Source organism: Lutra lutra, chromosome 5 (assembly GCF_902655055.1).
Source record: "Lutra lutra chromosome 5, mLutLut1.2, whole genome shotgun sequence".
NCBI classification, from domain to species: Eukaryota; Metazoa; Chordata; class Mammalia; order Carnivora; family Mustelidae; genus Lutra; species Lutra lutra.
The window spans coordinates 66,124,047-66,141,939 of NC_062282.1; the positions used below are offsets into that span (position 1 = coordinate 66,124,047).

At 40.3% G+C, this 17,893-nt stretch overlaps 1 protein-coding gene and 1 non-coding gene across 10 annotated transcripts in view; both read left to right on the top strand.

The window, feature by feature from the left end:
- NSD1 (nuclear receptor binding SET domain protein 1) overlaps positions 1-17,893 on the top strand; it is a 154,843-nt gene that overhangs the window by 19,667 nt on the left and 117,283 nt on the right. The window lies entirely within an intron of this gene.
- LOC125101487 (U2 spliceosomal RNA) lies at positions 6,073-6,265 on the top strand. The gene has a single exon (XR_007127883.1). It is a non-coding gene; the product is annotated as a U2 spliceosomal RNA (small nuclear RNA).

The window sequence follows — 17,893 nt, forward strand, 5'->3', positions numbered from 1 at the left end:
ATTGTTGAAATCTTTACACTTTATTTATTTTTTTCAAGATTTTATTTTTAAATCAACTGAGCTTGGGTGGCTCAGTTTGATTAAGCGTCTGCCTTTGGCTTAGGTCATGATCCCAAGGTACTGGGGTGGAGCCCTTGCAGCCTGCTTCTCCCGCTCCTACTACTCCCCCTGCTTGTGCTCTTTTGCACTTGCACTCTCTCTCTCTCTCTTTCAGATAACTAAATAAGTTCTTTAAAAATTATTTTTAAGTAAGTAATCTCTATGTGCAGAGTAGGGCTCATACTTAGAACCCCGAGATCAAAAGCCAACCAGGTGCCTCAAAAATCTTTCCATTTTATGACGTAGTTCTCTCATTCTTTTCTTTAAGATTGTATTTATTTATGAGAGAGACACAGGGAGAAAGAGCACAAGCGGGGAGGAGAGGGAGAAACAGGCTCTCTGCTGAGCAAGGAGCCCATTGCAGGGCTTGATCCCAGGACCCTGGGATTATGACCTGAGCTGAAGGCAGATGCTCAACTGACTGAGCCACCCAGGAGCCCTAGTTCTCTAATTATTTTTTACACCTGGATACTATGCTATTGTATGAATATGGGCATTCGCTTTTTTTTTTTTTAAGGATTTTATTTATTTATTTGGCAGATTGAATCACAAATAGGCAGAGAGGCAGTCAGAGACAGAGAGAGAGAGAGGAGGAAGCAGGCTCCCTGCCGAGCAGAGAGCCAGATGTGGGGCTCCATCCCAGGACCCTGGGATCCTGACCGGAGCCGAAGCAGAGGCTTTAACCCACTGAGCCACCCAGGCACCCCATGCTTTTTTTTTCTTTTAAGATTTTACATATTTTAGAGTGAGACAACACGAGTGTAGGGAGGGGTAGAGGGGGAGGGAGAGGGAGAGGAACAAGGAAACTGGTGAGCTCAGAGCCCTAGGTGGGGCTTGATTCTGCAACCCTGAGATCATGACCTGAGCTGAAACCCAAGAGTCAATGCCTAACCAACTGTGCCACCCAGGCACCCCTGAATATGGGCATTTTTCAATTCATATATTTTTTTGCTGAAAGTGAACAACTATGGAAATAAGCGAGACCGCTATATAATAAATGTCTACTCAAGAATTGGACTTGTGGGCCAAAGTTTAATACACATAAATTTTAAAAGATATTGCCACACTCCTTACTAAAAGAGTACTATATTTGTAGTCCAATCACCATTCTATCTATGTGCTGGTTTCAGTGAGATTCTTTAATTTTGTTTTTGTTTTCTTGTGGTTAAATGCACATAGCATAATACTTAGCATCCTAACCATTTTTTAATTTATTGGTGTGTGAGGGGCAGAGGAAGAGAGAGAATTATTTTTTCTTTTTTCTTTTTTTTTTTTTTTTTAAAGATTTTTTAAAGATTTTATTTATTTATTTGGCAGGGATGCCTGGGCGGCTCCATCAGTTGGGCAGGCTGCCTTCAGCTCCAGTCATGCTCCTGGGGTGCTGGGCTCCTTGCTCAGCGGGGAGCCTGCTTCTTCCTGACCTCTGTCTGCCACTCCTACTGCCTCTCTTTCTCAAGTAAATAGATAAAATCTTTAAAACAAACAAAAAATATTTATTTATTTGACAGAGAGAGACACAGTGAGAAAGGGAACACAAGCAGGGGGAGTGGGAGAGGGAGAAGCAGGCTTCTCACCCAGCAGGGAGCCTGATGTGGAGCTCAATCCCAGAACCCTGGGATCATGACCTGAGCCAAGGGCAGCCTCTTAACGACTGAGCCACCCAGGCACCCCTTTGATGCTATTTTAAATGGAATCGTTAGGTTGATTTTGGATGGCTGATTGTTAGTATGTAGAAATACAGTGGTTTTTGTATATTAATCTTGTATCTTGCAGTCTTGATGAATTAAATTTTAATAGTTTTTTTCTTTAATTTTCTAGAATTTTCTTGATACAAGATCATGTCATCTGTAAAGAGAGATAGTTTTACCCCCCCCATCCTAATGCATTATTTTTGCTTCTTACCTAATTATCTTAGCAGGAACGTGCAGTATGATGTTGAATAGAGATGGTGAGAGTGGACATCCTTCTCTTACTGCTGGTCCTAGGGGGAATGCATTCAGTTGTTCACCATTAAACATGATTTTATCTGAAAGTTTCTCCTATATGCTCTTTTATCAGATAAAGGAAGGTCCTTTCTATTCCTAGTTTCTTTTCTTTTTCTTTTTTTGGTTTTTCAGATTTTATTATTCAGTAAACTCTACACCCAGCATGGGGCTCAAACCTGTAATCCAGAGGTCAAGAGTCATATGCTCCACCACTTGAGCAGCCAGGTGCCCCATCTATTCCTAGTTTCTTGAATGTTTTTTTAGTGAAAGGGTGTTAGGTTTTGTCAGGTTTAAAAAAAAAATTTTTTTTAAAGATTTTATTTATTTATTTGACAGATAGAGATCACAGGTAGGTAGAGAGGCAGGCAGAGAGAGAGAGAGGAGGAAGCAGGCTCCCTGCTGAGCAGAGAGCCTGATGCGGGGCTCAATCCCAGGACCCTGAGATCATGACCTGGGCCGAAGGCAGAGGCTTTAACTCACTGAGCCACCCAGGCGCCCCTAAAAAATTTTTTTTTAATGTATTTTTTAAAGATTTTATTTATTTGAGAGCACAAGCAGTGGGGAGGGGCTGAGGGAGAGGGAGAAGCAGATTCCCTGCTGAGTGGGGAGCCCATTGTGGGACTCAATCCCAGGACCCCAGCATCATGACCTGAGCCAACGCCATACATTCACTCAATAGGCTGAGCCACCCAGGCGGGCGCCCTTGTCAAATGTTCTTTCATTACTGAGTTGTTTTTGTTTTTTGTTTTTTGTTTTTTTCATTCCAGTTTTGTTTGTTGATGTGTAATTAGCATATAGTATTATTAGTTTCAAGTATACAGTATAATGATTCCATAGTTATTTGCAGACTTCCTGTTGAGCATGGAGCCCAAGGAGGCGCTCAGTCTCACTACCCCTGAGATCATGACCTGTGTTGAAATCAAGAGTCAAATACTTAACCCTCTGAGCCATCCAGGTGCCCCTGATTCTGCAGTTCTGTACATTACTCAGTGCTTATCACAAGTGTACTCTTAATTTTCTTTATTTTCCCAGTCCCCCACCTCCCCTCTGGCAACCACTAGTTTGTTCTCCGTATTTAAGATTCTGTTTCTTTGTTTCTCTCTTTTTCGTTGTTTCTTAAATCCCACACATGACTGAAATTACATGGTTTTTGTTTTTCTCTATTTGACTTATTTCTCTTAGCATTATACCCTCTGGGTCTGTGTTGTTGCAAATGGCAAAATCTCATTGTTCTTTTATAGTTGAATAATACTCTAGTGTGTGTATCACATCTTTATCCATTCATCTATTGATGGATACTTGGGTTGCTTCCATATCTTGGCTATTATAAATAATGCTGTATAAACATAGGGGCGCATATGTCTTTTTGAATTAGCATTTTTGTTTTCATTGGGTAAATACTTAGTAGTGGAATTACTGGATAATATAATATTTCTGTTTTTAATTATTTGAGGAACCTCCATATTGTTTTCTTCAGTGGCTCCACCAATTTGCATTACCACAATAGTGCATGAGGGTTCTTTTTTCTCACCAACACTTGTTATTCCTTGTGTTTTTGATTTTAGCTGTTTTCATGTATGTGATATGATATCTTGTGGTTTTGATTTGTATTATCCCTGATGATTAGTGATGTTGAACATCTTTTCATGTCTCCTGGCTACCTGTATGTCTTCCCTGGGAAAATATCTATTCAGGTCCTCTGCTTATTTGGGTTTTCTTGATGTTGACTTGTATTAAATTCTTTATATATTTTGGGTAGTAATTCCATATTAGATATGTCATTTGCAAATATCTTCTCCCGTTTAGTAGGTCACCTTGTCATTTTGTTGATGGTTTCCTTCACTGTACAAAAACTTTATTTTGGTATATTCCATCCCCTCTTTATTCCCCCCTTTTTTTTTTTAAAGTTTATTTTTTAAATTTTATTTATTTATTAAAGACTTTATTTATTTGAGAGAGAGAGAGAGAGCTCATGTGCAGGGGGAGGGGCAGAAGGAAAGGGAGAAGCAGGGTGCCCCTGGAAGCAGGGAGCCTGATGCAGGGCTGGATCCCTGGACCCTGGGATCATAACCTGAGCTGAAGGCAGATGCTCAATGACAAAGACACCCGTGGGCCCCAGATTTTTTTTTTTTAAAGATTTTATTTATTTATTCATTTTATTTTATTTTATTTTATTTATTTATTTGACAGACAGAGATCACAAGTAGGTAGAGAGGCAGGCAGAGAGAGAGGAAGGGAAGCAGGCTCCCCGCCGAGCAGAGAGCCCGACGCGGGACTCGATCCCAGGACCCTGAGATCACGACCCGAGCCGAAGGCAGCGGCCCAACCCACTGAGCCACCCAGGCACCCCTTATTTATTCATTTTAGAGAAAGTACACATGCACACATATGTCAGGGGAGGGCATGGAGGGAGAGGGTCTGTCACCCTGACAGAATCTCTAGGACCCCTGGATCATGACCTGAGCTGAAATCAGGAGTTCAACACTTAACCAGCTGAGCCACCCATGTGCCCCCTCCCCCTAATTCTTTAATGTTTTAGTGTCTTTACATTGATTTTTGGTATGTTGAATCAGTTTTGCGTTCCTGGGATAAATTTGTACAATATTTTTTATAGGTTTTTGTATTTGGGTCGCTGATACTTTCTTTTTTCTTTTTACATCTTCATGCATTACATCTTTTTACATCTTCGTGCATTAGGTGTACTTGTCTACTTTTTTTCTTGTGTTGTCTTTGTCAGGTTTTGATATCAGGGTAATATTGTTGTAACAATGAATTTGCCTTATTTTTTATGTGATTAGTTTTATAATAGTTAATTTCTAAGTTTTAAATTATAAGTGACTTTACCAAGTACATTTTTTTGCATTTTGAAAATTACTAACACTGAGACAGTATATTCATTCATTTACCAGTTTTTGTTTTTTGTTTTGTTTTGTTTTTTTTTATGTGCAAGCCGTTTGTAAGATATATGGTAGACTTTGGGGCAGGGCAGTGTGTTCTAGACTGAGAGGAATAGGGTTTAGGATTCCAAGGATTGAAATAGCTACGTTTTAGGGGCGCCTGGATGGCTAAGTGGGTTAAGCCTCTGCCTTCAGCTCAGGTCATGATCTCAGCGTCCTGGGATCAAGCCCTGCATCAGGCTCCCTGCTCAGTGGGGAGCCTGCTTCCCCCGGCGCCCCCCTTGCCTGCCTCTCTGACTACTTGTGATCTCCATCTGTCAAATAAATAAATAAAATCTTAAAAAAAAAAATAGCTACGCTTTAGGAGAATAAGGGATTCAGTATGTCAAGATTAGATAGGGGGGTGAGGACAATAAGGGATGTTTTTGGAGGTTGGTAGTCAAGGTCTAGGCCTTTACCTGAATTCTCCCACTTTTTGTTTAAATGATCGGATTATATTATTTTTTAAAAATATACACTACATTTTTTAAAAGATTTTATTTATTTATTTGACAGAGATCACAAGTAGGCAGAGAAGCAGGCATAGAGAGTGGGGGGGAAGCAGGCTCCCTGCCAAGCAGAGAGCCAAATGTGGGGCTCAATCCCAGGACCCTGAGATCATTACTTGAGCCGAAGGCAGAGGCTTAACTCACTGAGCCACCCAGGCGCCCCTTTCCCCACTTACATTTAGTTGTGAACTCTGAGTTTTGTATCTAGTACTAATCTTTTTCTGTTTCTTAATTTAGGCTGCTACTCATTAGGAAAAAGCATAGATCAAATCCTATTTTTAAAAAGTTATGAGTTTCCCATACCGTTATTAAAGATTTATTAAAATTGACCAAACTAGGGGCGCCTGGGTGGCTCAGTTGGTTAAGCGTCTGTCTTTGGCTCAGTTCATGATCTTAGGGTCCTGGGATCGAGCCTCATGTTGGGGGGGGGAGTCCCAGCCCAGTGGTGAGTCTGCTTCTTCCTCTCCCTCTGCCACTGCCCCTGCTTGTGCTCTCTCTGTCAAGTGAACAAATAAAATCTTTTTTAAAAAAACTGACCAATGTATCGCTTCTCGGCCTTTTGGCTAAGATCAAGTGTAGAATCTGTTCTTATCAGTTTAAAAACTGACCAATGTAGAAATCATTACAATATGTGTGTGTATATATGTATATATTTTTAAGGCTTTTAAAAATTTTTTTTATTTTTAAGTAATCTCTACACCCATCGTGGGCCTGGCACTTACACCCCCCACCCCCCAAGATCAAGAGTCTTATGCTCTGGCAGCCTGTGTGGTTCAGTCACTTTAAGTATCTACCTTATTCTCAGGTCATGATTCCAGGGTCCTGGGCTTGAGCCCCCACATTGGTATCCCTGCTAAGGGGGAAGGGGGTGCTTCTTCCCCTTCCTCTCTGCTCACATTCTATCTCCAGTATATACATAAAATCTTTTTTTTTTTTTTAAGATTTTATTTATTTGAGAGAGAGAGCATGAGGGAGAGAAAGAGAAAGGGAGTGCAAGTGAGGGGGAGGGGCAGAGGGAGAAGCATATTCCCCGATGAGCAGGGAGTGAGACATAAGACTTGATCCCAGGACCCTGGGATCATGACCAGAGCCCAAGGCAGGTGCTTAATCAACTGAGCCACCCAGGTGCCCTAAATAGATAAAATCGATAAGAAAAATAAAAAAGTCACATGCTCTATTGACTGAGTCAGTGAGGCACCTCTACAGTTTTTTTTAACAGTTTTTAAAAAAATTTTATTTATTTGTTTGACAGAGATCACAAGTAGGCAGAGAGGAAGGGAAACAGGCTCCCTGCTGAGCAGAGAGCCAGATGTGATGGGGGGCTAGATCCCAGGATCCTGGGATCATGACCTGAGCCAAAGGCAGAGGCTTTAACCCACTGAGCCACCCAGGTGCCCCTTTTTAACAGTATTTATTAATATTGTATTTAATCATTTTATGTTTCTACTTTTCTGTAGTAAATGTGAGATAATTTAATTAACTTCTCCCTCAGTTGACAACTAATGACAAAGTGATAAAGATTAATATCTTACATAGGCACTTTGAGATTATAGAAAGAATGTAGGCTTTGGAATTGCACATAACTCCATTTGGGACCAGACTTGATTCCTGTGTTTAGTTTCTTAATGCATAAAATATTTGAAAATTAACTCCTAGCGCAGTTCATGGCATATGGTGGATATTTGCTCCTATTGTTAAATTATAATACATAACATACATTGAGTACCATATGCTTGGAAGCCAGGCTCTCTACTAAGCACTTAAGTATTATCTCATTTAATTCTCAGGACAACCCCACAAGTTGCTAGGCACAGTCATTATTTTAGGTTTATAGATTAGGAAATGGAAGGTTAGATTGAGTGGTTTCCCAAGTGATGGGGCTAGTATTCCTGTTAAGGCCATCTGGCTTCATAGCATTTTCTCTCTGCTATGCTGCCTCCTTTGTTACAAAGACCTAAGGGCACTGCTCATTACTAATGTATTTTTCGTGGATTCTTGTCTTGTTGTAAATGGAAGATTAAAGTAAGATAGAAATTTGATTATTAGCTTTTCTCATGTCTCTATGTCAATTTGGCCTAAAAACATGATTAGAAAGACAAATGTTATCTGAAAATCTGTCCTGTATTTCAAAGCTACATGTTAACTTCTATATAGAATGAGAATTTATTTCTGCCTGACTTGAATTATATTTGTTAACTAATAAATAACCACAGTACAAGTGTAACCATGAAGTAATAAAATGTTCTTCCAGTTTATCATACCAGATATAAAGTGTTCCATTTTAAAAATATTTACCTTGGGAAGCTAGACACTTTTTAAGAAAATGAGATAAAATTTAAATAACTTAAAGTTTAACCATTTTGGGGTGCCTTGGTGGCTCCGTTGGTTAAGCATCTTCCCTCAGCTCAGGTCATGGTTTCAGTATCCTGGGATCCAGCCCCACATCAGGCTCCCTGCTCAGTGGGGAGTCTGCTTTTCCCTCTTCTTCTCCCTTTGCGTATGCACTCTTTCTCTCAAATAAATGAAATCTTTAAAAAAAATTTACCATTTTGGGGCTGCCTGGGTGGCTCGGTCGTTAGGTGTCTGCCTTTGGCTCCGGTCATGATCCAAGGATCCTGGGATCGAGCCCCACATCGGGCTCCTTGCTCAGCAGAGAGCCTGCTTCTCCCTCTCCCACTCCCCCTGCTTGGGTTCCCTCTCTCTCTGTCAAATAAATAAATAAAATATTTAAAATTTTTTTAACCATTTTAATGATTTTAAAGTATATTCATTGGCATTTCTTTTATTTCTAATGTTGTGCAGCCACTACCACTCCAATTGCAGGAACATTTTTATCACACAAAAAGAAACTCCTTATTCATTAAACAGTTACTCCCCCACATTGTCCTTCTCTCCTCCCTTTCTAAGATTTTTTAAAAAGATTTTATTTATTTATTTGACAGAGATCACAAGTAAACAGAGAGGCAGGGAGGGCTCTGGGGGGGGTGGGAAGCAGGCCCCCTGCCGAGCAGAGAGCCTAATGTGGAGCTTGATCCCAGGACCCTGGGATCATGACTGGAGCCGAAGGCAAGGGCCTTGGCCTGCTGAGCCACCCAGGTACCCCTAAGATTGTATTTTTAAGTAAATTCTACCCAGTCTGGGGCTTGGACTTAATGTTCCCTGTTTATCAGAAGTCACGTGGTCCATTGACTGAGCCAGCCAGGTACCCTCTCCTTTTTCTGTGGAAACCACTGCTCTTTTGACTTTATGGATATACCAAAACTAGACATTTCGTATAAACGGAATTAAAGTATGTGGCTTCCCGTGCTTCGCTTCTTTTATATAGGTAGTATCATATTTTCAAGTTTTGTCCATGTTATAGCATCTGTCAGTACTTTATTCCTTTTTTATGGCTGAATGATATTCCATGATGTAGATATGCTACATTTTGTTTATCTAGTCATCAGTTCATAGACATTTGTTTGTTTCTACTTTTTACATTTATTCATCTAGCTATTTTAAAGATTTATTTATTATATTTGAGAGAGACAGAGAAAGTGAGCAGAGGGAGAGGGAGAGGGAGACAGACTCCCTGTAGTGAGGAGCCCCACTTAGGGCTCTTTACTATGACCCTGAGATCATGACCTGAGTTGAAATCAAGTCAGATGCTTAACCCACTGAGCCCAGACCCAGGCCTCTCCTAGAGCTTACTGTAAAAAGAAAAAAAAAAAGGCTGAATAATACTTCATTGTATGTGTATACCACCTTTTCTTTATCCATCTGTTGATGGATGTTTAAGTTGTTGCTACTGTTAATAATGGTACAATGAAGATGGGGATGCAGATACCTCTTTGAGATCCTGATTTCTGGGCGCTTGGGTGGCTCAGTGGGTTAAGCCGCTGCCTTCGGCTCAGGTCATGATCTCGGAGTCCTGGGATCGAGTCCCGCATCAGGCTCTCTGCTCAGCAGGGAGCCTGCTTCCTCCTGTCTCTCTGCCTGCCTCTCTGCCTGCTTGTGATCTCTCTCTGTCAAATAAATAAATAAAATCTTTAAAAAAAAAAAAAAAAAGATCCTGATTTCTATTCTTTTGGGTGTATGTCCAAAAGTAGGATTTCTGGATCTTACGGTAGTCCTGTTTTAATTTTTTTTCCCTAGTTTTAATTTTTTGAGGAACTTCCGTACTGATTTTTATAATACCAATTTCCATTACAACAACAATGTACCAGGGTTCTCTTTTCCTCCATGTTTTCAATAACATCTTTTTTTTTTTTTTTTTCTTATGGCCATCTTAATAGGTGTGAGGTGATACTGTATTGTGGTTTTGATTTGCATTTCCCTGGTGATTTTTTTTTTTAAAGATTCTTATATATTTGACAGAGATACAGCAAGAGAGGGAACACAAGCAGGGGGAGTGGGAGAGGAAGAAGCAGGCTTCCTGCCAAGCAGTGAGCCTGTTGTGCTGGAATCCAGGACAACGGGATCATAACCTGAGCTGAAGGCAGACGTTTAACGACTGAGCCACCCAGGTGCCCCAGCATTTCCCTGGTGATTACTCATGTTGAGCACCTTTCCTATATCTGTTAACCGTTTTATGTTGTCTTTAGAGAAATGTCTATTCATATCTTTTGCCAGTCTCTCATTTATTTATTTATTATTTTATTTTTTAGGACTTTATTTATTTAAGAGAGGGGTGTGGGGGAAGAGTGGGAGAACACAGAGGGAGAGTATGAGGGAGAAGCAGTCTCCTGCTGAGCAGAGAGCCTGACATGGGAGATCATGACCTGAGCCGAAGGCAGACTTAACTGACTGAGCCACCCAAGTTCCCTATTTATTATTCCCTATTTTTAAGTAAACTCTATATCTGTTGTGGGGCTTGAACTCAAAAGAGCAAGAGTCACGTGTGTGCTTTACTGACAGCCAGCCGGGTGCCCCTCTTTTGCCCATTTTTTTTTTTTTTTTAAGATTTTATTTATTTGACAGATAACAAGTAGGCAGAGGGGCAGGTGGAGAGAGACAGGGAAGCAGGCTCCCTGCTGAGCAGAGAGCCCGATGTGGGGCTAGATCCCAGGACTCTGATTGAGATCATGACCTGAGCTTAATGCAGAGGCTTAACCCACTGAGCCACCAAGGTGCCCCTTGCCCATTTTTAAATTGGATATTTTTACTGTTCAGTTGTTAAGAGTTCTTTATATATATTGGATATTTCCTTTTTATCAGATATTTTCTCTCATTCTGTGTGTTGCCTTATCATTTTGCTGATCATTTCCTTTGCTCTGCAGAGCCTGTGTATGTTTTTCCTTATTTCCTGTGCCTTTGGTGTCACATCTAAGAAATCATTGCCAAGACCAATGTCAAGAAGCTTTTCCCCTGTATTTTCTTCTAGGAATTTTAGGTCTTAAGCTGCAGGCTTTAATTCATTTTGAATAGATTTTTTGTATATGGTATAAATTAAGGGTCCAGTGTCATTCTTTTGCAAGTGGATATTCACTTTCCCCATATCATTTGTTAAAGAGACTGTCCTTTCCCCATTGTATGTTCTTGACCCCGTTGTTGAAGATCGGTTTACTGTGAATGTATGGGTTTATTTCTGCGCTCTGTATTCCGTTCTGTTGGTCAGTATGTCTGTTTGCTTTTTTTTTTTAAGATTTTATTTATTTATTTGACAGATCACAAGTAGGCAGAGAGGCAGGCAGAGAGAGAGGGGGAAGCAGGCTCCTTGCTGAGCAGAGAACTCGATGTGGGGCTAGATCCCAGGACCCTGAGATCATGACCTGAACCTAAGGCATAGGCTTAACCCACTGAGCCACCCAGGCGCCCCCAGTATGTCTGCTTTGATTACTGTAGCTTTGTAGTATGTTCAGAAATCAGAAAGTGTGAGGTTTCCCACTTTGTTCTTCTTGCTCATTATTGCTTTGACTATTCAGGGGTCTCTTTTGGTTCCATACGAATTTTAGCGTTTTTTTTTCCCTTTAATTTTTTTTTTATATTTTTTTTAAAGAACGGAAGGCAGTTTCTTTTCTCCTCTTTTCCTTTCTTTTCTTTTCTTTCTTTCTTTTTTTTTTTTTTTAAGATTTTATTCATTTATTTGACAGAGATCACAAGCAGGCAGAGAGGCAGGGGGAAGCAGGCTCCCTGCAGAGCAGAGAGCCTGATGTGGGGCTCGATCCCAGGACCCTGAGATCATGACCTGTGCCTAAGGCAGAGGCTTAACCCACTGAGCCACCAGGCGCCCCTTTTCCTTTCTTAAGATTTTATTTACTTGTCAGAGAGAAAGAGCGCACAAGCACAAGCTGGGGGAGCGGCAGGCAGAGGGAGAAGCAGGCTCCCCACTGAGCAAGAAGCCCAATGCAGGACTTGATCCCAGGACCCTGGTTTCTTGGCCTGAGCTGAAGGCAGATGGTTAACCAACTGAGCCACCCAGGAGTCCCTTTTTTTCTATTTATACAAACAATGGCATTGTAATTTTGATGAGGATTGAGTTGAATCTATAGATTGCTTTCTGTAAAATGTACAGTTGACAATAATAAGTGTTCCAGTCCATGAACACAAATGTCTTTTTCATTTATTTGTATCTTTTTAATTTCTTTGGTCAGTGTTTTACAGTTTTCAGTGTTTGTCTTTCAGCTTCTTTGTAAGGTCTATTCCTAAGTATTCTATTTGATGCTATTGTAAATGAGATTATTTTCTTGATTTCAGTCTCAGATAGTTTATTGTTAGTATAAAGAAGTACTACTGAAATTTTTCATAGTAATTTTTGTGTTTTGCGGCTTTACTGAATTAGTTTATTTGTTCTTATAGTTACTTTGGGGACTTTTTAAGGTTTCCTATATAGGTATCATCTTACCTGCAAACAGATCATTTTATTTCTTCCTTTCCAATTTGGATGCCTTTTATTGATTTTCCTTGTGTAATTGTTTTGACCAGGAACTTCCAGTACTGTGTTGAATAGATGTCATGAGGGTGGGCCTCTTTGCCTTTGTTTTGGATGTTAGGGGAAAAGCTTTCAGTTTTCACTATTGAGTATCATGTTAACCATGGGCTTTTCATATATGGCTTTTATTGTTTTGAGGTAATAATAAATATTACCTCATATTATACCTCAAATAATACCTCAATATTAATAAAATATTAATTTTATTAAAAATAATAAAAATTTTATTAATAAAAATAAAAATAAATAAATAAAATCTTTTTTTTTAAAGATTTTATTTATTTGACAGAGAGAGAGATCACAAGTAGGCAGAGAGGCAGGCAGAGAGAGGAGGAAACAGGCTTCCTGCTGAGCGGAGAGCCCGACTCGGGGCTCGATCCCAGGACCCTGGGATCATGACCTGAGCCGAAGGCAGAGGCTTAACCCACTGAGCCACCCAGGCACCCCAAATAAATAAAATCTTTAAAAAAAATATTTTTTTATTTTTGAAAGAGAGTGAGTGAGTGTGGGGAGGGGCAGAGGGAGAGAGAGGGAGAGAGAAACTTAGGCAGATTCCTCACTGAGCTGGAAGTGTGATGCGGCGCTTGATCTCAGGACCCTGAGATCATGATCTTATCTGATAAAAAGGAAATATCCAAGAGTTGAACTGGTGCTTAGCCAGCAGCCCCATCCAGGGCCCTCTCAACACTTAATTTTTTGAGAGTTTTTATATGAGAGGATGTTGAATTTTGTCAAATGCTTCTCCTGCATCTGTCACTTGATTTTATCCTTTAATCTGTTAATGTGGTGTGTCACATTGATAGATATGCATATGCTGAAGCATCTTTGCATCCCTGGGATACATCTGACTTGGTCATAGTTAGTGATCTTTTTTTTTTTCTTAAAGATTTTATTTATTTGACAGAAACAGAGAACACAAGTAGGCAGAGTGGCAGGCAGAGGGAGAGGGAGAAGCAGGTTCTCTGCTGAGCAGGGAGCCTGATGCAGAGCTTGATCCCAGGACCCTGGGACCATGAACCTAGTCGAAGGCAGTTCCCCAACTGACTGAGCCACCGAGGTGCCCAGTTCGTAATCCTTTAAGTGTGCTATTTAATTTGGCTTGCTGATGTTCTGTTTTAGATTGTATATCTGTGTTCATCAGGAATATTAGCTTGCAGTGGTTTCGTGTGTGTGTGTGTGTGTGTGTGTGTGTTATCTTTGTCTGGCTTTGATATCATAGTGATGTGTGTTTTTGAATTTGGAAGTGGTCTTTTGTTTTTTGAAGAGTTTGAAAAGGATTGGTATTCTTTTGGTGTTTGGAAGAATTCATCTATGAAACTCTCTGGTCCTGGACTGTTCTTTTTTGGTAGTTTTTTTTTTTTTTTGTTTCTTTTTTTAAGATTTATTTATTTATTTGAGAGAGCATGTGTTCGTGTGAGTGGGGGGTGGGGCAGAAGAAGAGGGAGAATCCTTTAGCAAACTCTCTGCTGAGAAGGAAGCCCCATGCAGGGCTGGATCCTAGAACCCTGAGATCATGACCTGAGCCGAAATCAGGAGTCGGCCATTCAACTGACTGAGTCACCCAGGCTTCGCTAAGTTATTTGTCTATTTTTTTTTTTAAATGAATGTAAAATGGCACATAACATAAAATTTGCCATTTTATTTTATTTATTTTTTTTAAAGATTTTATTTATTTATTTGACAGAGAGAGATCACAAGACAGAGAGGCAGGCAGAGAGAGAGAGAGAGAGAGGGAAGCAGGCTCCCTGCTGAGCAGAGAACCCGATGCGGGACTCGATCCCAGGACCCTGAGATCATGACCTGAGCCGAAGGCAGCGGCTCAACCCACTGAGCCACCCAGGCGCCCAAAATTTGCCATTTTAAACAAAACATTTTTAGGTGTGTATTTCAGTGGCATTAAGTATATTTACATTGTTGTATAACCGTTATCACCATCCATTTCCACACTTTTTCCTTTACTCCTTTTATATTTAGATTGTCTTTCTGTTGATTGGTAGAAGCCATGTATTTATTCTGGATATGAGACCTTTATTAGATATATGAGTTATATGTTTTCTCTTACTGTGTGGATGTCTTACCATTCTCCCCCCTTTTAAAGAAGTGAGGAAGAATTCACAGAACATAAAATTAACCATTTTGAAGTGTATACTTCATTGACATTTGGTACTTTCATAGTATTGTGCAACTACTGTCTCTAATTGCAAAGAATTTTTATCACTTTAAATGAAAAACCCCATACCCATTAAACAGTCACTCCCTGTTCATCTGACAGTCATCAGTCTATTTTCTTTCTCTATTTATTTGCCTACTGTAGATATTTTCTGTAGTTGAAATCATAAAATACGTGACTGTTTTTCACTTAATTTATTTTTAGCATATTCTCAAAGTTCATCCATGTAGAATATATCAAGACTGTTATTCTTATGGGTGAATAATCTTCCCATGTATTTACATACCACGTTTTTTTGTCCATGCGCTGGACATTTGTGTTTTTTCTACTTTTTGGCTATTACCGATAATATTGCTGTAAACAGTTGTGTTACAAGTCTCTTTACCTACACATAATTTAATTTCTGTTCAGTCTACACCTAGTGGAGTAGAGTTTCTGGGTCACATGGTAATTTTGTATTTAGCTTTTTTTTTTTTTTTTTGGTTAAGATTTTATTTTATTTTTTTAATTTTTATTTACTTTTTAAATTTCATTTCAGTATTTTGGAATTCATTGTTTATGCACTGCACCCAGTGCTCCATGCAACATGCGCTTTCTACAATATCCACCACCAGGCTCACCCAACCTCCCATCCCCCTCCCCTCCAAAACCCTTAGTTTCTCAGAGTCCACAGTCTCTCATAGTTCGTCTCCCCCTCCAGTTTCCCCCAACTCACTTTTCCTCTCCATCTCCCCATGTCCTCCGTGTTATTCCTTATGTTCCACAAATCAGCGAAACCATATGATAATTGACTCTCTCTGCTTGACTTACTTCACTCAGCATAATCTCTTCCAGTCCCCTGGTTGTTCATACAAAAGTTGGGTATTCATTTTTTCTGATGGAGGCATAAGGATTTTTATTTATTTAACAGAGAGAGAGATCACAAGTAGGCAGAGAGGCAGGCAGAGAGAGGGGGAAGCAGGCTCCCTGCTGAGCAGAGAGCCCAATGTGGGGCTCAATCCCAGGACCCTGAGATCATGACCTGAGCCTAAGGCAGAGGCTTAACCCACGGAGCCACCCAGGCGCCCCTGTGTTTAACTTTTTAATGATCTTCCAAACTGTTTTAATCAGTGGCTATATCCTTACATCCCCATCCCCAATGTACTGAAATGTTTATTTCTCCATATCCTTGCCATTACTTTATTTTCCTTTTTTTTTTTTTTAAGATTTTTTTTTTTTTTTTTAATTTATGTATTTGACAGACAGAGATTGTAGGCAGAGAGGCAGGCAGAGAGAGAGAGGGGAAGCAGGCTCACCGCTGAGCAGAGAGCCTGATGCGGGGCTTGATCCCAGGACCAAAGGCAGAGGCTTAACCCACTGAGCCACCCAGGCGCCCCTTCCTTTTTTTTTTTTGATTAATGTAGTCCTGATGGGTATGAAGTGGTATCTTCTTGGGGTATTGATTTGCATTTCCTCCGTGACCAATAATGTTGAACATCCTTTCATGTGCATGTTAGCCATCTGTGTATCTTCTTTTCAAAAATGTCATTCAAGTCCTTTGTTCTTTTTTTTTTTTTAGATTATTTATTTATTTGACAGTGAGAGAAAGATCACAAGTAGGCCAAGAGGCAGGCAGAGGGGGAGGGGGAAGCAGGCTCCCTGCTGAGCAGAGAGCCCCATGTGGGGCTTGATCCCAGGACCCGAGCTGAAGGCAGAGGCTTAAACCACTGAGCCACCCAGGCGCCCCTGTTCTATCTTCTATTTTATTTTTTCTTTTTTAAATTTTTTTTAAGGATTTTATTTATTTATTTGACAGACAGATCTCTGACAGGCAGAGAGGCAGGCAGAGAGGGGGGGGGAGCAGGCTCCCCACTGAGTAGAGAGCCCAATGTGGGGCTCGATCCCAGGACCCTGGGATCATGACCTGAGCCGAAGGCAGAGGCTTTAACCCACTGAGCCACCCAGGCGCCCCTCTATCTTTTATTTTAAGATTTTATTTTATTTTTTAATTTTTAATTTTTATTTTTTTTAAGATTTTGTTTTATTTTTTAAAGATTTTATTTATTTGACATAGATTGAGAGAGCACAAGTAGGGGAAATGGCAGGCAGAGGGAGAGGGAGAAACAGGCTCACCACTGAACAGGAAGCTCAATGCTGGGTTTGATCCCAGGACCCCAGGGCCATGACCTGAGCTGAAGGCAGTCACTTCACTGACTCTGTCACCCAGGCTCCCCTAAGATTTTATTTTTAAGTAATCTCCAGGCCCACTGTGGGGCTTGGACTTGTAATCCCACGATAAAAGTCACATGCTCTACCAATTGAGCCAGCAGGTGCCCTAAGTCCTGCACTCATTTTAATTAATTAATTAATTTTAATTGTTTTTAAAGATTTTAAATTTATTTGACAGAAGCAATGAGAGAGGGAACACAAGCAAGGAAGTGGGAGAGGGAGCACCCGGCTTCCCATTGAGCAGGGAGCCCAATGGGATCATGACCCGAGCTGAAGGCAAAGGCTTAATCAACTGAGCCACCCAGGTGCCCCAAAACTTTGTCTTTCACCATTGAGTAGGACTTTAGCTGCAGGTTTTTCAGAAATATTGTTTATTATGTTAAGGAAGTTCCATTCTATTTCTAGTTTGTTGAGTGTTTTTATCATGACAGTGTGTTTTAAATATTTATTCTGCATCTATTGAGGTGGTCAGGCATTCTTTTGTTATATTAGTATGTATTATGTTAATTTTTTTGATGAGTATCCTTTGTTAAGTACAGATATGTATCTTTTATCCATATGTAAGCGTTCGATTCAGTGGTATTAATTACACCCACAGTGTTGTATAACCATTACCATTATCTATATTGAGAACTTTCCCATCATCTTAAGATAAACTTTCCTGTCAGTAATTCCATGTTGTTCCCTTCCTCTAGCCCCTGGTAACTTCTTTTTCTAAAAAAACATTTTATTTTATTTTATTTATTTATTTATTTTTTTAAAAGATTTTATTTATTTATTTGACAGAGAGATCACAAGCAGGCAGAGAGGCAGGCAGAGAGAGGAGGAAGCAGGCTCCCCGCCGAGCAGAGAGCCCGACGCGGGGCTCGATCCCAGGACCCTGAGATCATGACCTGAGCCGAAAGCAGCGGCTTAACCCACTGAGCCACCCAGGCGCCCCTAAAAAAACATTTTATTAAAAAAAATATTTATTTATTTTTATATGAGAGAGTGTGAGCATAAGCAGAGGGAGTGGCAGGCAGGAAGAGTTGCAGGCTCCCTGCTGAGCAAGGAGTGCAGTGTGGGACTTGATTCCA